This window comes from Rana temporaria, chromosome 2 (genome assembly GCF_905171775.1).
Source record: "Rana temporaria chromosome 2, aRanTem1.1, whole genome shotgun sequence".
NCBI lineage: Eukaryota > Metazoa > Chordata > Amphibia > Anura > Ranidae > Rana > Rana temporaria.
Window position 1 is genome coordinate 440,334,617 of NC_053490.1, and position 14,027 is coordinate 440,348,643.

The window sequence follows — 14,027 nt, forward strand, 5'->3', positions numbered from 1 at the left end:
ACTCACCCAGGCCGGCAGAGTTAGGAGGAATTACTGCAGCCATTAATTCAATTGAAAAGGGGATGTTTTCAAACTAAACACAAATAGGCAATATCTCCTGGTAGTACGCATGAAAACAAAAGCCAGAGATTGGTAGAGAGCAGCAATTTTTCAACACAAAGTTAGAACTGGGCCACGTGTATTAATAGCCCCGATCTTGCATACATTTACGCAAATGGCCAATAAATATCCTGATGGCCTACTGCGGTGATAGGAAAGCAATGGGAGCACTCTGCAGTAAGAGGTTTACCAATGAGCCAAGTCAATGGTGATAATGGACCGTGTAATGTTGCACTTAAATAGGCAGATTCAGAAAGACTTAGGCTGGCGTATCAGTAGATACACCAGCCTAAGTCTGAATCTGCGCCAACGCAAATTTAAGCGTATTCTGGTAACCAGATACGCTTAAATTAGGCTAAGATACGAGCGGCGTAAGTGTCTTACACCGTCGTATCTTAAAGTGTCATTTTTAGGCTGGCCGCTAGGTGGCGCTTCCATTGCGGTCGGCGTAGAATATGTAAATCACTAGATACGCCGATTCACGAACGTACGCCCGGCCGACGCTGTACAGATACGCCGTTTACGTAAGGCATTTTCAGGCGTATAGTTATTCCATCAAATAGCTGGACTAGTAATGTTAAGTATGGCCGTCGTTCCCGCTTCGAAATTTGAAATTTTTACATCGTTTGCGTAAGTCGTCCGTGATTAGTGCTGGACGTAATTTACGTCCACGTCGAAACCAATAGGTCCGTGCGGCGTACTTAGCCGCAATGCACACTGGGATATGTACACGGACGGCGCATGCGCCGTTCCTAAAAAACGTCACTCACGTCAGGTCAACCCATATTAACATAAAACACGCCCCCTCAGCCTATTTTGAATTAGGCGCGCTTACGCCTGCCGCATTTACGCTACGCCGCCGTAACTTAACAGGCAAGTACTTTGTGAATACAGTACTTGCCTTGCAAACTCACGGCGGCATAGTGTAAATACGATACGCTACGCCGCCGCAAGGATGCGCCCGCATACCTGAATCCAGCTAATAATGTAGCTTTCCTGTCAAAGTCGACAATCTGCATCAGGGTGGATTTTATTTAAATCAAGTCGATTTAAATCACTAGTAAAAAAAAGCTTGATTTCAATCAACGCGATTTAAATCATCATTTTTAAAGAGCAACTGTAATTTCTGTAGTGCGGCGGCTCCTCCGACCAGCTGTTGACTAACAGACAACGGAAAATTGATAACTCACCTCCGTCATTTTCCTTTCCTGGTGCCTACCCATGGCAGCGTACCAGTGGCATTGGTATGCTGCCATGGAGGTACCAGGAAAGTCCCATTCACTTTAATGGTGATGCGGCAGTGACACAACAAGGTGAGGGACGTGGCGGCAGCAGGTGAGTGGATGCCCGGTAACAGCTGCTGCCGTGATAGATCTGAAATGACAAGTGCTCTTTAACCACTTAAGACCCGGACCAAAATGCAGCTAAAGGACCAGTTTTTGCGATTCGGCACTGCGTCGCTTTAACTGACAATTGACCGGTCGTGCGCCGTGGCTCCCAAACAAAATTGGCATCCTTTTTTATCCACAAATAGAGCTTTCTTTTGGTGGTATTTGATCAAGCTGCGGATATTTATTTTTTGCGCTATAAACAAAAATAGAGCGACAATTTTGAAAAAAAAATGCAATATTTTTTACTTTTTGCTATAATAAACATCCCCCAAAAATATATAAAACATTATTTTTTTTCCTCAGTTTAGTCCGATACGTATTCTTCTACCTATTTTTGGTAAAGAAAAATCACAATAAGCGTTTATCGGTTGGTTTGCGCAAAATTTATAGCGTTTACAAAAAAGGGGATAGTTTTATTGCATTTTTATTATTTTTTTTTTTTTTTTACTACTAATGGCGGCGATCAGCGATTTTTTTCGTGACTGCGACATTATGGTGGACACTTCGGACAATTTTGACACATTTTTGGGACCATTGTAATTTTCACAGCAAAAAATGCATTTAAAATACATTGTTTACTGTGAAAATGACAGTTGCCGTTTGGGAGTTAACCACAGGGGGCGCTGAAGGGGTTATGTATGACCTCATCTGTGTTTCTAACTGTAGGGGGGTGTGGCTGTAGGTGTGACATCATCGATTGTGTGTGTGTCCCTATATTAGGGAACACACGATCGATGACAGTGCCACAGTGAAGAACGGGGAAGCTGTGTTTACATACAGCTCTCCCCGTTCTTCAGCTCCGGGGACCGTTCGCGGGACTCCAGCAGCGATCGGGTCCGCGAGTCCCGCGGCCGTGGTCACGGAGCTTCGGACCGGGTCGCGGGAGCGCGCCGGCGGCTGGGCTTAAAGGGCCACGTACATGTACGTGGATGTGCCCAGCCGTGCCATTCTGCCGACGTATATCGGCATGAAGGGGTCCTTAAGTGGTTAAACGTAAGCACCTATTCTTGTTGGTAGTTAGAATCTTACTATTTGCAAACAAAATGAAGATTTCCTATTTAGAATAATAAGCTGTCAGGTTAGTATAACAGCGATATCAGAACCAATTCAATCATACAGTTTGTAGTGTACATAGATTTGCAAAACAATTCCTGAACTTTGGTTTATCTCAGGGTTAATGTAAAATTGTGTGAATGCATCAATGCAGTGCATGTTATCTCAGCTTGCAGAGCTTGGATTCATTGAATAAGTTTACCAAACATGTAAATATTGCAAAATATACAGCCTCATGCCATATACAGTAACTAAGCTCCATTTCATGATGAATAAACTAAATTATTAATGTATCTTAAATAGAAAACAATCTTTAGATAGATTTTTACTCCAAAAGCATTTTACTAAAATAAAATTTGAAAAAAAATTAAAATCAAAAATATCAGATTTAAATATCCCCCCCAAAAAAATCAGATTTTTTTTTTTTTTTAAATCGTTGATTTATATCCACCCTGATCTGCATTCAGAATTCCACCTTTATGCATGATAGAATAGGGGTCTGCTGTTGGTTGTATTTGGTGACAACAAACTGCATCCCAACAGCCCACAAAAAAATTCTATATATTGCAATGACTGCGTCTGATTTGACCAAAAATAATAGGTAAGGAAAACGATCATATGTCCTCCACGTACACCCCTGGACAACCAGTTCACAGGGAATAAGGCTCTGCTCTGACTGTCCTATCAGGCTGCAGGACCCCTGATCCTCTGTCTGGACAGTGCTGATTGGCCCTGTGCTGATCACATGCACTCTCCCAAGAAAAAAACAAAACAAAAAACAACTCTCTAGCAATACACACCAAACTGAGCATGTGCAGCTTGTCCCATAGCCTCTGTTTTATCAAGAGATGGTATGGGGACTGTGGAAGAAAGGGAAGGAACAGAGAAGACAGAATCAAACAGCCTTTTTACATAATGCAGAGGATTAACCCCCTAGGTTCCACAGTGAGTACAACAAGCATGCTTTACTGCATATACAGACTGTTTTTACTATTGTGGGTTTAGTATCACTTTAAGAATGGGTACTCCATCTTTTCTACGTATAGATAAAAACTTGGATATTATATAATCAAGTGATTTAAAGTAAGGTCTTTTATATCTACATTACTGAACACCAATTTTACATTATGGGGACCACACCATAGCTATCTGTCAAACTCTGTTCCCCTGAATTAAATACGCCACAACCACAGAGCAAAGGATTGCAGCCACATGTGTACAGCCCCTGTCTAGCTGTATTATTGGCATTCCAGGGGCTGATAAAGCTGAGGCTCAGGTGCCTGTTTTTACCTTCCCTGAAACAGGCGGCCCTTAGCTCTGTTCAATGCTTATGTAGGCTCTTGGGCTACTTTCACACTGGGGTGGTGCCGGCGTTAGCGGTAAAGCACTGCTCGTTATGGCAGGCGCTTTACTGCTGTTGTAGTGGCGCTTTGGCGCCGCTTTGCGGGTGGTAGCGGGGCGCTATTAACCCCCAACAAGGGGTTAAAAGTTTTCATGATGCAGTGCTTTTCAGATGCTTCGGAAGCGGTGCCCATTCCTTCCAATGGGCAGGGGCGGTGTATACACACACCACTCCCACACCGCCCCAAAGATATTGCTTGCAGGACTTTTTTCCAGTCCTGCAAGCGCACCGCTGCAGTGTGAAAGCACTTTTTTTAGGACCGAGTACAAGTACCGATACTTTTTTTCAAGTACTCGCCAATACCGAATACTGATACTTTTTTTTAAATGTGTCCCCAAATGCAGCCATGTCCCCCCACAAATGCAGCCATGTCCCCCCACAGATGCAGCCATGTCCCCACACATATGCAGCCATGTCCCCACACATATGCAGCCATGTCCCCCCCATATATGCAGCCATGTCCCCCCATATATGCAGCCATGTCCCCCCCATATATGCAGCCATGTCCCCCCCATATATGCAGCCATGTCCCCCCCATATATGCAGCCATGTCCCCCATATATTCAGCCATGTCCCCCCCATATATGCAGCCATGTCCCCCCATATATGCAGCCATGTCCCCCATATATGCAGCCATGTCCCCCCCATATATGCAGCCATGTCCCCCCCATATATGCAGCCATGTCCCCCCCATATATGCAGCCATGTCCCCCATATATGCAGCCATCTCCCCCCCCCCATATAAGCAGCCATGTCCCCCATACCTAGATGCTACCGCGCCGCCGCCGCTTGGTTAATACGGGCGGGGAACATTACAGCTTTCATTTGAATAGCTGTAGTGTTTCCCGCCGCGCTGCGTATAGACACTCCCCCTTGCTCGGGATTGGACAGATCACCCGTCCAATCCCGAGCAAGGAGGAGTGTCTATACGCGGTGCCGTGGGAAACACTACAGCTATTCAAATGAAAGCTGTAATGTTCCCCGCCCGTATTAACCAAGCGGCAGCGGCGTTGCGGTGGGATGCGGCGTAGCGGGGGCGGGGGGGGGCTGAGTATTCAGCCACAAATACTCGGTATCGGTCCCGATACTAGTATCGGTATCGGGACAACCCTAGTTTTCAGGGCTCTATTTTTAGCGCTAAAAAGCCTGAAAACTGCCCCAGTGTAAAAGTGAGAGTAAACTCCCATGCATGAATTGTACCTATAGGTAAGGCTTTATTATAGGCTTACTTATAGGTACTGTAAAGCCTTGTACACACGATCGGTCCATACGATGGGAACGGTCAGATGGACCGTTGTCATAGGTTAACCGATGAAGCTGTCTGATGGTCCGTCGCGCCTACACACCATCGGTTAAAAAAAACTATCGTGTTAGAACGCGGTGACGTAAAACACGACGACGTGCTGAAAAAAACGAAATTCAATGCTTCCAAGCATGCGTCGACTTGATTCTTAGCAAGCGTGGATTTTTAACCGATGGTTGTGCCTACTAACGATCGTTTTTTTCCCATCGATTAGGAATCCATCGGTTAAGTTTAAAGCAAGTTGGCTTTTTTTTAACTGATGGTTAAATAACCTATGGGGCCTACACACGATCGGTTTTGACCGATGAAAACGGTCCATCAGACCATTGTCCTCTGTCTAACCTATCGTGTGTACGAGGCCTAAAGGTGCAACGTTTAGGAGATATTTACTTACATGCAGCCGGTGATGTCACCGGCGCATGCGCCCTGAAGGAACGGCATACCCGCTCCATTCCATCAGAGTCCTGTGCCGTAAACGCCGTCTCCCGCACGCAGAAGTGACATCATCGCGGCTCTGGGCCACTTACACAGCTGGTGTCCACGAACCCGGAAGGAAGACCGGGTGAAGATGGAAGCACCTTCAGCGGTGACAATGTGCTGCTGGAGGGCTTCGGTTTCACGGAAGTTTCACATAATGTGCTAGTATGTGATGCATACTAGCACGATATGACATTGCCTTTCAGGTTTAAAAAAAAAAAAGAAAAACACCCAGCGGTTTACAACTGATTTAAAGATCCCACTGTGGCCATGCCGTGCTTCTACACATAACTGGATATTATTTTAGCTGGCTTTGTCAGGTTTGTGCGTTTTTGTGTTAGCCAAAAGAAAGCCAATTACTAGAAGAGGCAAGAAACTAAGCACACGTTATTTGGGTTTTCGCGCATTCCCACTGAAGTCTGTAGGGACCCAAATGGGCGACTGGTTGCCTGGATGCTTTATAAAAAGGCTTCATTCACAAAACTGAAGGGGTCAATTTCCTACCAACTGACAATCTGGAGGATTTTTTTTTCTCTATCATAAATCTAACAGTGTGTAGTCAGCCTAACACCCCTGGCTACAAACCCATATTTTTAACCACTTCCTGACGGCCGTATGACTTTATACGGCCACAGTGTGGATCTTAATTGCCGGGTGGTCGTCTATATATGGCCTCCAGCCACAGTGATGCGCGTGCCTGCGGCATCACTGAGATGCCGTTGCGCGTGCCTGGCGGCCGCGATGTCCGCCGGCCACCCGCGATCGGCGGTTACAGAGACAAGGACGTGGATCTGTGTGTGTAAACACACAGATCCACGTCCTGTCAGGGAGAGAGGAGACCGACCCTTGTACATAGGGACACAGATCAGTCACCTCCCCCAGTCACCCCCCTCCCCCACAGTTAGAAACACTATGCAGGGTACACATTTAACCCCTTCCTCACCCCCTAGTGTTAACCCCTTCAATGCCAGTCACATTTATACAGTAATTAGTGCATATTTATTGCACTGATCGCAGTATAAATGTGAATGGTGACAAAAATGTGTCAAAAGTGTCCGATGTGTCCGCCATAATGTCGCAGTCCCAATAAAAATCGCAGATCGCCGCCATTACTAGTAAAAAAATAAAAATAATAATTATGTCCCCTATTTTGTAGGCGCTATAACTTTTGCGCAAAATTGTCGCTTATTGCGTTTTTTTTTTTTTTACCAAAAATATGTAGAAGAATACGTATCGGCCTAGACTGAGAAAAAAAATAATATTTTTTTTAAATTCGGCTATTTATTATAGCAACAAGTAAAAAATATTGAATTTTTTTTCAAAATTGTCGCTCTTTTTTTTTTTATAACGCAAAAAATAAAAACCGCAGAGGTGATCAAATACCACCAAAAGAAAGCTCTACTTGTGGGGAAAAAAAGGACGCCAATTTTGTTTGGGAGCCACGTCGCACGACCGCACAATTGTCAGTTAAAGCGACGCAGTGCCGGAAGCTGAGATTTCAGCTGGGCAGGAGGGGGGAATACAAGTAAGCAAGTGGTTAAACAAGTAAATTCTCAATGAAATTTTAATAGTCGCATGGCTAAAATCTACCTTTTCTATCACTTGGGCTTCCCTTTAGATTGTAAGCTCTCATGAACAGGACCATCCCATTTAGAATTGTACTGTCTCCCTATTATTTTGTAATGTACTGCACAAACTGCTGGTGCTATATATTGGAAGTCCCAAATAATAATAATAATAATACATTTTTTCTAGAAGTCTATATCTTATCACAGGTCTCTATAAATTCCTGTAATGGTTCATTCTTATTGGTTGTTTATGAGTAATTGTACAATGATGACAGTAGGATTTATTAGTTGATTTTTTTTATTTCAGGTCTCTCTGTAAATATATTTCAATAAAAAATATATTGTTTAAAAAAAAAAAAAAAATGTAATCAGTCTGAAAAATCAAGTCAAGCTTCTCATAAATGAAGTCTGCAAATCTGTAGAAAGTATCACATCTGACATTGTATAGCGATTGAGTTTGTGTATCAGAAACACAGACTACATTGATCACACAAATTGATAGCATTATTTATGAACAGTGATTTTCCCATGATTGTGAAATGCTGGCGATGTAAAGAACCCCCACTGTGCTGTTTACACAGATCTCTTCCAGGGTCAGTGGTGACTGTCATACATCTCTCTCTACATGTCCCCCCAGAGCCCAGCACAAGGGCACACCAACATCTGCCCGGGACTGGCAGCTCCTCCATCAATAATGCAGGGCCAGCTGATCCAGGACAAACGTGCAGCCCCCCCCAGGCAGGCACAGGGACACCTTCTCCATACAGAAAGAGCCCGGCTGATCCCCTCATCATCTCCATAGAGGCAGGAGGAGCCGCTACTCTGTGCTAAACAGATTACACCACAGATCCCAATCAGGCAGACTAGGTAGGATGTACACACACTGTATACACACACTCAATACTGGGATCACACACACTGTATACACACACACACAATACTGGGATCACACACACACACAGACACACAATACTGGGATCACACACACTGTATACACACACAATACTGGGATCACACACACTGTATACACACACAATACTGGGATCACACACACTGTATACACACACAAAACTGGGATCACACACACTGTATACACACACAATACTGGGATCACACACACAATACTGGGATCACACACACACTCAATACTGGGATCACACACACAATACTGGGATCACACACACACTCAATACTGGGATCACACACACAATACTGGGATCACACACACACTCAATACTGGGATCACACACACAATATTGGGATCACACACACTGTATACACACAATACTGGGATCACACACACTCAATACTGGGATCACACACACAATATTGGGATCACACACACACACTCAATACTGGGATCACACACACAATATTGGGATCACACACACACACACACTAAATACTGGGATCACACACACACTGTATATACACAATGCTGGGATCACACACACACTGTATATACACAATGCTGGGATCACACACACACTGTATATACACAATGCTGGGATCACACACACACTGTATATACACAATGCTGGGATCTCACACTGTATATACACAATGCTGGGATCACACACACACTGTATATACACAATGCTGGGATCACACACACACTGTATATACACAATACTGGGATCACACACACACTGTATATACACAATGCTGGGATCACACACACACACTGTATATACACAATGCTGGGATCTTACACACTGTATTTACACAATGCTGGGATCACACACACTGTATATACACACTACTCGGATCACACACACACACACTGTATATACACAATGCTGGGATCACACACACTGTATATACACACAACGCTGGGATCACACACACTGTATATACCCAATGCTGGGATCACACACACTGTTTCTACACAATGCTGGGATCACACACACACACACTGTATATACACAATGCTGGGATCACACAAACTGTATATACACAATGCTGGGATCTCACACACACTGTATATACACAATGCTGGGATCACACACACATAGTATATACACACTACTGGGATCACACCTACACTGTATATACACACTACTGGGATCACACACTGTACACACACACACAATGCTGGGATCACACACACTGTATACACACACAATGCTGGGATCACACACTGTATATACACAATGCTGGGATCACACACTGTATATACACAATGCTGGGATCACACACTGTATATACACACTACTGGGATCACACAATGTATATACACACTACTGGGATAACACACTGTATATGCACAATGCTGAGATCACACACACACTGTATACACAATGCTGGGATCACACACACACTGTATACACAATACTGGGATCACATACACTGTATACACAATGCTGGGATCACACACACTGTATACACAATGCTGGGATCACACACACACACTGTATACACAATGCTGGGATCACACACACACTGTATACACAATACTGGGATCACACACACACTGTATACACAATGCTGGGATCACACACACTGTATACACAATGCTGGGATCACACACACCACACACACACTGTATACACAATGCTGGGATTACATACTGTATATACACAAAACTGGGATCACACACACACTGTATACACAATACTGGGATCACACACACTGTATACACAATGCTGGGATCACACACACTGTATACACAATGCTGGGATCACACACACACACACTGTATACACAATGCTGGGATCACACACACACTGTATACACAATACTGGGATCACACACACACTGTATACACAATGCTGGGATCACACACACTGTATACACAATGCTGGGATCACACACACCACACACACACTGTATACACAATGCTGGGATTACATACTGTATATACACAAAACTGGGATCACACACACACACTGTATACACAATGCTGGGATCACACACACTGTATACACAATGCTGGGATCACACACTGTATACACAATGCTGGGATCTCACACACACACACACACACACACTGTATACACAATGCTGGGATCACACACACACTGTATACACAATGCTGGGATCACACACTGTATACACAATGCTGGGATCACACACACACTGTATACACAATGCTGGGATCACACACACACTGTATACACAATGCTGGGATCACACACTGTATACACAATGATGATAGGCTCATCCATCATCGGACAGCTGTATAGACACACACACAGTGCACTTGTCCTCCGATCCCTCCCTCTGACAATGTGTCCCCAGCAGTCCTTTCTATGGAGCGGATCCAGGCTGGGTGTCCCTCCTTCTCCTCCCAGAATAACACTTACTGTGTGATGGAGATCATCGCTGGTGTCGGCTGTTCCGGGTGATTTAAATCCCGTTCTGTGAAGTCAGCATGGTCCGCTCTCCATGTCACACTATGGAGGGGAATATCACCATCACACTCATCCCTTTCTTGTTTTCCACACCCCCGGAGCTGGGGGCGGGGCCACATCACCGCACAGCTCATAAAGGGCCAGAGCCTGCTATGGTGACACTGCTGGGTGGGTGTCACACGTCCCCATCCCATGGTCACCAGACAAATACACCGGGGCCTCTCACACTCCTTTCCTTTTCCTTCAATCCATGCATTTCTTTTGATTGATTCTGATTTGTTTTTTTATCAATGCATTCATCTCTTCCCTTCATCATATATGGCCCACATCTATCTGTTTATTTCTTAGGATTGTTGAGGATGATGCATTCAGTTTTATATTTGATTCTGTTTCCATAAGAAAGGGGAGACTTGTGCTCACAGCATAGCTTCAATCACTTGTCTATGGGGCATTGTTTTTTTCTTTGTTCACACGTTCAAAATCCTTATTTATTGCTAGAAATGACCGCAAATGCTTCAAAACCCATATCGTTTCTGAAAGCAGAGACCCTGGGGAATGAAATGGTGGAAGTTGCAATTTCTTATGTCACACAATATTTGCGCAGTTATTTATCAACACATATTTTTAGGGAAAAAATATAAATTTTAGTGCACACTAACACATATAGGGCCAGATTCACAAAGGAGATACGACGGAGTATCTCAGATACTCCGTCGTATCTCTCAGAGTATCTATGCGACTGATTCATAGAACCAATTACGCATAGATATCCCTAAGATCCGACAGGTGTAATTGAATTACACTGTCGGATCTTAGGATGCAGTACCGCGGCCGCCGCTGGGGGGAGTTTGCGTCGTAAACCAGCGTCGGGTATGCAAATTAGGAGTTACGGCGATCCACGACGGATTTTCGCGTTCGATACGTCGCCGCTAGTCTAGTTTCCCGTCGCAAAGTTAGTCGTCGTTTTTGGTGCCTTAACTTTACACAGCAATCGTATTGCTGTCTAAAGTATGGCCGTCGTTCCCGTGTCGAAATTTAAAAATTCACGTCGTTTGCGTAAGCCGTCCGGGAATACGGAATTATGCTACGCGCGCCGCCGTTCGGAAAAATTACGTCACTTCGCGCAAAGCACGGCGGGAGTTACGAAACGGAGCATGCGCAGTAGGTCCGGCGCGGGAGCGCGCCTAATTTAAATGGCACACGCCCATTTAAATTACGCGGGCTTACGCCGGAGGCCGCCGGCGTAGTTTTCATCGCAAGTGCTTTGTGAATCAGGCACTTACGATGAAAAATCTACGATACGTTACGCCGCCGCGATTCTACCTGAATCTGGCCCATAAAAAACAGTTTGGGTAAAAGAAAAAAAATGTTGCCCAATCGCTTTTATCGAAAAACCTTTCACTGGCTCTTAACACTGGTGTTAAGCTCACAGCTGCAGCAGCTTTATTTAACCACTTGTCTACCATGATGTTTATAAACGAACCTTGGCAGGCAGGTGGTTAATTTTATAACATCAGCTTTACTATAACAATACAGATAATGGTCCTCCAAAATGGCACCCAGTATATGGGCAGAGATTGAAATGAGCGCCACCAGACCGGTACATCCCTGTGCCATGGTAAGTCAGTGTGTGTGTATCTATGCCATTGTCAGTAGGTCAGTGTGTGTTAGGTCATGCAGTGCAGGTAGGTCAGTGTAGGTAGGTCAGTGCTGGTAGGTCATTGGTCAGCATTGATGGGCACTGGTAAGTCACACAACCCCACCGCCCAGCCCCAAAAAAACGCTACTCCACATACAACACCTCTAAGGCCCCGTACACACGACCGAACATGTCTGCTGAAACTGGTCCACGGACGAGTTTTAGCAGACATGTTCGGTCGTGTGTACGGCCGAGCGGACAGGTTTCCAGCGGACATTTGTCCAGCCGACCGTTTTCCGGCGGACAAATGTTTCTTAGCATGCTAAGAAACATGTCCGCTGGAATCCTGTCCGTCGGACATGTTCGGTCGTCTGTACAGACTCACCGTACATGTCCGATCGGCCGCCATCCCTCGCATGCGTCAAAGTGATTCGACGCATGCGTGGTAGCATTGAACTTCCAGGGCCGCGCACGTCGCCGCGTCATCGTCGCGGCGACGGCGCGGCCACGTCATCGTGTACTCGCGGATTTCTGTCTGATGGTGTGTACAACGGCGGACCGTTTTCAGCGGACAGTCCGTCCGTCTGTACGAGGCCTAACTCTGCCACCCCCCGGTTCCAGCTTTGGACATCGGGCTGAAGCCCCTGGTCTTTTTGCCACCTAGCAACACCCCTCTTTAAGTGCACGGGTGAGGGGATGTACAATGTTTCAAAGCTGGAATATGCCCGCCTGCGTCCATGGAAGCAGACGATTGTGTGATAGGCTGTCAGGGATATCGGGATTAAACAGCACATTTAGCAGCTGGGAACACAGGGATGTGAGAGAGAATTGACGGGAGCATTTTTTCCACATGGAAAGGGAGAACAACATTGGGCCTAGGCATATATTTCTAAGTTGGTCTATGGAGGAGAACTCCCAAATCCCAGAAATTGGGTACTAACAAAATGTGATATAAAACAGGCAGTATATAACACCAGTGGTAATGGAGCGTCACTTGAACTTATTCCTTACTCAGTTTGCAGGCTGACGTGTTTCGGAGGTCACACCCCCTTCTTCAGAGCTATGCCAAACAAAGACTTCCATCCTCTTATATAAACACACATTCATTTGTACAATTTCAACCCCCAAATATGGCACAGCCTGTATCTATGAATGTGTGTGTATATATAAGAGGATGCAGATCTTTGTTTTGGCATAGCTCTGAAGAAGGGAGTGCGACCTCCAAAATGCATCAGCCTGCCAGCTGAGTGATGCATGGGTTCAAGTGATGCCCCATTACCATTACCTTTTCTGAGTACCCAATTGGCATTTTTATTTTAGTTCAATGAAAGCTTCTGGTAAGGCACTTTGGGCCAGATTCACAGAAAACTCCGGCGGCGTAACGTATCGTGTTTACGTTACACCGCCGCAAGTTTTAAGCGCAAGTGCCTGATTCACCAAGCACTTGCGTGTAAACTTACGGCGGTGTATCGTAAAGATGTCCGGCGCAAGCCCGCCTAATTCAAATGGGGCGTGTACCATTTAAATTAGGCGCGCTCCCGCACCGAACGTTCTGCGCATGCTCCGTTCGCAATTTTCCCGACGTGCTTTGCGCAAAATTACGGCGCCCCGACGTGTTTGTGAATGTAACGTACTTACGCAAAAAAAAAAAAAAAAACATTTAAAATTCGAAGCAGGAACGACGGCCATACTTTAACATGGCTGGTGTAAAGTTAAGCAATGAAAAAGATTGCTTAACTTTG

General features: G+C 45.1%; 1 protein-coding gene across 1 annotated transcript in view; it reads right to left on the bottom strand.

The window, feature by feature from the left end:
* SH2B2 (SH2B adaptor protein 2) overlaps positions 1-10,753 on the bottom strand; it is a 140,312-nt gene extending 129,559 nt beyond the window's left edge. Inside the window, exon 1 of the mRNA XM_040338411.1 lies at positions 10,599-10,753. The gene's annotated coding sequence lies outside the window, so the exon portion shown is untranslated. The remainder of the gene's footprint in view (positions 1-10,598) is intronic.
* Positions 10,754-14,027: the final 3,274 nt, after the last annotated feature.